Genomic DNA, 6,000 nt, shown 5'->3' on the forward strand with positions numbered 1-6,000 from the left:
TTTCTCCAGGGTTGATGTGAGGATTAATGGAGAATAGCTTTGAAAATATTTTGCAATCTTGGAGCAACTGGGTAGCTCAGTTGGTTAAGCATCTGCCTTTGGCCAGGCAGGTCATGATCCCAGGGTGCTGGGATCAATTCCCATGTCAGGTTCCCTGCTAAATGAGGAACCTGCTTCTCCCTCTGCCTGTCAATCCCCCTGTTTGTGTGTGCTCTCTCTCTCTCTGGCAAATAAGTAAATAAAGTCTTAAAAAAAAAATCATCCACCATCATCAAGTGGGATTTATTCCTGGGATGCAAGGGTGGTCAATATTCACAAATCACTCAACATGAAACATCACAACAATAAAAGAAAGGATAAGAACCATGTGATCAGTTGAGTAGGTATATAAAAAACATCTGGCAAAGTACAACATCCATTCATGACACAAACCCTCAACAAAGTAGGTTTAGAGGGAACATACTTCAACACAAGAAAGGCCACATATGAAAAACCACAGTTAATATCATACTCAATAGTGAAAAACTAAGAGCTTTACCCCTCAGGTCAGGAGCAAGATAAGGATGTCTGCTCTTGATGAGGGAGCACAAAGCTGGCTGAAGACAAAGCAAAAGCTGGCGCCTTGCACCCCCCTCTCCATCCGCTCCCCCTCAGTCATATGTGTAGCATCTCTCAGGCAGCCCTGACTGCCAAGAATAATAAGCAAATAGTTAACTTGCAGGGATCACAATCCTGCTAGACAGGAGTCTCCCTTGGCTTACAAATGTCCTAAATCTCACTAACAAAGACGATTGATAGCAGTATTGTGACATCCCACCAAAAAGTCTCCCAACTATCTTAATGTTAATGGCTGGTCTAAAGACTACATTGATCAAGCTGCAAGGGCAAGGCCTCTGGTAGGCAGGCCTACTTGTGACCTCTGTCTGTCAAATAAATAAAATCTTTAAAAAAAACAAAAAGAAAAAGAAAAACAAAACTTCATCACTCTCACCACTTTTATTTACTCACTGGAAGTCCCAGCCATAGCAACTGGACAAGAAAAAAGAATAAAAGGCATCCAAATTGGTAAGGAAGAAATAAAACTTTATTATTTGCAGATGGCATAATACTACATATAGAAAACTATAAATATAGATTCCACCAAAAATAACTACTGGGGGGGGGGGCGCCTGGGTGTCTCAGTGGGTTAAGCCTCTGCCTTCAGCTCAGGTCATGATCTCAGGGTCCTGGGATCAAGCCCCACATCAGGCTCTCTGCTCGGTGGGGAGCCTGCTTCCCCCAACTCTCTCTCTGCCTGCCTCTCTGCCTACTTGTGATCTGTCAAATAAATAAATAAAATCCTAAAAAAAAAAAATACTAGGACTGATAAATTAATTCAGTAAGACTGCAGGGTACAAAATCAATGTACATAAATCCATTGTGTTTCTATATACTAATAATAAAGCAGCAGAGAAATTAAGAAATCAATCCCATTTACAATTACACCAAAAAATAATAAAATACTTTGGAATAAACCTAACCAAAGAGGTGAAAGACCTGCACTTTAAAGATTTTGTTTTTAATTTCATTTATTTATTTGAGACACAGAGAGCACAGAGGAAGAAGGAGAGGGAGAAACAGACTCCCCACTGAGCAGAATGTGATTGTCACCTGAGACAAAGGCAGACACCTAATGTCTGAGCCACCCAGGCACCCTGCTTATAGTTTTTAATGTATAGGTCTTGGGGCACCTGGGTAGCTCAGTTAGTTAAGCATCTGCCTTCAGTTCAGGTCACGATCTCAGGGTGCTGGAATCGAGCCCCACATTGGGCTCCCTGCTTGGCAGGAAGCCTCCTTCTCCCTTTCATACTCCCCTTGCCTATGTTCCTTTTCTTGCAGTCTCTCTCTCTCTCTCTCTCTCTCTCTCAAGTGAATAAATAAGGAAAAAAACAAAACAAAACAAAACACCCTATCAAGCAATGGGGGAACCTGGGTGGCTCAGTAGGTTAAGTGTCTGTCTGACTCTTAGTTTCGGCTCCAGGTTATGATCTCAGGGTCATGAGATTGAGCTCCTCCTCAAACTCCACTCAGCGCAGAATCTTCTTGAGATTCTCTCTCTCCCATTCCCCCTCTTGCTCATCCTTGCTCTCCCTCTCTCTCCCTTTACTTCTAATAAGTAAGTAAATAAAATCTTTCTTTAAAAAAGCTATCAAACATTGATGAAAGAAATTCAAGGTAACACAAACAAATGGAAGGTATTCCATGTTTATGGACTGGAAGAACAAATATTGTTAAAATGTCCATACTACCCAAAGCAATGTACAGATTTAATATAATCCCTATCAAAATACTAACAGCATTTTTCACAGGACTTCAATAAGCAATCCTAAAGTTTGTGTAGAGCCACAAAAGACCCTGAATAGCCAAAGCAATCCTGAAAAAGATAAACAAAGCTGGAGGTGTTAACAATTCCAGATTTCAAATTATATTACAAAGCAATAGTAATCAAAACAGTATGGTATTAGCACAAAAACACACACAGATCCATGGAACAGAATACAAAGTCCAGAAATAAACCCATGATTATGTGGTCAGTCTTTGACGAAGGAGGCAAGAACATCCAATGAGAAAAAGACAGTCTCTTCAACAAATGGTGCTGGGAAAACTGGACAAATGCAAAAAAATGCAAAAGAATGAAGTTGGACCAATTTCTTACACCATACACACAAAAAAACTCAAGATGGATTAAGGACCTAAATATGAGACCTGAAACCATAAAAACCCCAGAAGAGAGCACAGGAAGTAATTTCTCCAACATTAGCTGTAATGATAGGTCTCTTCCAGCAAGGTAAAGAAAAGCAAAAATAAACTATTGGGACTATACCTCCAAACAAAAAGCTTCCACACAGCAAAGGAAACTATCAACAAAACTAAAAGCCTACTGAATAGGAGAATATATTTGCAAATGATATCCAATAAGGGGTTAGTATCCAAAAATATATAAAGTACTTATATAACTCAACAACAGAAAACCAAACAATCCAATTAAAAATAGGCAGAAAACATGAAGACATTTCTCCGAAAAAGACATACAGATGGCCAACAGACATAGAAAATGATCCTCAGTATCACTCATCATCAGAGAAATGCAAATCAAAACAATCAGATATCATCTCACACCAGTCAGAATGGCTTAAAAAAAAAAAAAAAAAGCACAAGAAATGGGGCACCCAGCTGGCTCCGTCAGAAGATCATGCAGCTTGCAATATCAGAGATGTGAGTTTGAGCCCCAAATTTGGTGCAAAGATTACATGAAAACAAATAGTACATTTATTGTGATGAGCAGAGTAATGTACAGAATTCTAGCACACCTGAAACTAATACAACACTGTATGTGAACTACACTGGAATTAAAATAAAATTTTTAAAAAATTAAAAGTTTGGTAAGAAAAGAAAAAGGAATGTTACCTTGTTAGGGAGGTCAGTGGGAATTTTTAAAGGAGTTTGGGGGGATGTTTTAGGATGATGGAAAAGAGTTGTGAAATTATGTTCTATCAGAAGTGTATTTGTGGAGGACAAACTTTCCTCTACCCACTTAGGTCCAGTTCCTGGCAGTATGTGAATTAATCTGACAGAAGGCAGATCAGCAGGAGGGTTTTTAGTATTATATCCACAGGAGCAGAAAATTTTAATAAGGCTAAATCCTGAGAACATCAGTATTTCAGAGTCAGGGGAGACTAACACCAGTTAGAAAATCTGTAAGTAACATACTGGGGTAGGAAATGAGAGAGTCATCATGGTGATTAGCTGTGGAGAGATCACATGATTAAATACTGGGGAAAAAGGGCCATTGACAATTGGTAGGTCAGTGTTGTCTTTACAAGCATAGCTTCAGAAGAAAGGACAGAAATGTGAGGGCATGGATTGAAGAACATGTTATTATCGATTTATTGCCTTTTAAGTGCACATCCACTTTTTTCGCCTGCTCTGTAAAGATGAACCTGAAGCTTTGTCAGTAGAGGGCGCAGCACAGACAGAACAAGAGGAAAGGGGTTAGCTCCCCTTGCAACACCTACTATTTCTCCGGGGCACAGCACGCAGGGCTTCTCCAGCACTCACTCTTCTGTGGGCAACAGCAACCGGCAGCAGCCAGCAGCCTCCACCAGTGCTCCCACTCCCAAATTATAGAAAGGCACCTTTATGGAGGGTCTTTGCTGTCTACACCTCCTTAGGAATAGCTTTTTCCCAGCACCGGTGAGCAGGGGTCAACAAGCATTTTCCTTCAAGGACCAGAATGAATATATATATATATTTTTTTATTTGACAGAGAGAAATCACAAGTAGATGGAGAGGCAGGCAGAGAGAGAGAGAGGGAAGCAGGCTCCCTGCTGAGCAGAGAGCCCGACGCGGGACTCGATCCCAGGACCCTGAGATCATGACCTGAGCCGAAGGCAGCGGCTCAACCCACTGAGCCACCCAGGCGCCCCAGAATGAATATTTTAGGTTGTGCCAGCCATTGGGTCAGACACTACTCTTTTTCACAGTACAAAGCAGCCACACACAGTAAATGAACATATCTGTGGCCCAACAGAACTTTATTAATAGACATTTTTATTGCATGTAATATTCACATACATGAGAACATTCTTTTCAAACATTTAAAAATGCAAAAACCATTCTTACCGCCCAGACTACGTGAAAACAGGTGGTGGGCCAGGGTGCAGGCTCAAGTTCAAGGTCTCCTGTTCTGGAGAGCAGGTTTTCAGTGAGCCCCTCCAATGCAGCCTCACAACAGCAAGTTCTTGCTCTTCAGGGAGCCACCATGCCCTCTCCCATGTGGTCTGGATCCCAGTCCACGGAGTAGGGCTTAGGAGAAAGTAGAACACTTTGGGTGCTCTCATCCCTGGGGTAATGGCTGCTCCTTATTATCTGCTACTCCCATTCTCTTTTCATGTTCTTGTTACTTCCTACTGGCTGTATCCATTTCTATTGCTGCATAACAAATTACCACAAATTTAGCATCTGAAGACCATGAACCTTTACAACCTCAGTTTCCATGGGTCAGGGGTCTAGGCATCACACTAGAGGATCTTTTCCTCAGGTTCTCAAGATTCCAGTGATGTTGGCCAGGGCTATGATCTCACCTGGATCCTCTTTAAAGGTCACTCTGTGCTGGCAAAATTCAGTTCCTGAGGTTGTAGGACCAAGGACCGCCCCTCAGCCTGCTGTTTCCTGATAGGCGACCCTCTCCACAACATGGCAGTCTGCTTTAAGGATAAAGGGAGAACTCATCTAGTTTCTACTTCTTGTCTCCTACCTTTGGGCACTTTTATAATCTCCCTTTTAACTAAGTCAAGTTATTACGGATCTTAATCACATCTACACCTAAAATCTCCTGGCCATTGCCAGAAAATGTAACTTAATCTCGGGAGTGAGAATTCATCATATTCACAGACCCTACCCACACTCTAGGGGAGGGGATTATATAGAGGATACACATCAGAGATAAGAACTCTTGGGGCCATCCTAGAATTCTAACTACACTAGAGAAGGGATAAAAATCTTTGTTCAATCTAGCTTTTACATTTTCTTTAATGTTGTTCTTTTCATAGTGTTTTAAAACATTTCCTACTGAAAGCAAAATACTTCAGGATACTTTAACTTCATATAGAATGTGTTTGTACTACAATTACTCATTACATAAGACGTTAAACGACTGGTGCTTTAATTCAACTAAATACATCATTCATGGATCACAACATTCTCCATCAATTCTGCCCCAAGGCATAAGTGTTTGCCAAAGTGATTTAAAACAGAAACTTAGATTCATTTAGAATAAAACTGTTTGATTTTCCTGTTATAACTTAGGTATTTTAGGTTACACATTTTATATTGAATTCACATGATTATAGGTATTCATACAAAACTCTTGTAATTTGTAGTTAGCATTTAGAGCATTTCTCAACCTGTTACCTTGTGTATATACTGTGAAATTTGATTCAATGACTCAAAGTTAGGAAA

Source organism: Mustela nivalis (assembly GCF_964662115.1).
Source record: "Mustela nivalis genome assembly, chromosome: 8".
Taxonomy (NCBI): domain Eukaryota; kingdom Metazoa; phylum Chordata; class Mammalia; order Carnivora; family Mustelidae; genus Mustela; species Mustela nivalis.